We start from the raw sequence: 215 nt of genomic DNA, 5'->3' as shown, positions 1-215 counted from the left end.
AGTGTGTGCCTGGTGTCAGCCCAGCACCCACAGAGCCGAGGGCGACAGGGGCCAGCTCAGGATTGTATTATGGTCCCACCTCCCTAAATCTGGGTGCTGTGGGGATTCGGTGGCCCAGCATCCGGGGTTGAAAGGCTGCAGGAGGAGTAAGTCCCTTCACTGAGCATCACTGCTGGGTGCTGGGGGCAGAGGGGCAGGGTGTGATCCCAGACCCC

The sequence above is a fragment of the Mesitornis unicolor genome, unplaced genomic scaffold (assembly GCF_000695765.1).
Source record: "Mesitornis unicolor isolate BGI_N332 unplaced genomic scaffold, ASM69576v1 scaffold30733, whole genome shotgun sequence".
NCBI classification, from domain to species: Eukaryota; Metazoa; Chordata; class Aves; order Mesitornithiformes; family Mesitornithidae; genus Mesitornis; species Mesitornis unicolor.
This window is presented reverse-complemented; position numbering follows the sequence as displayed.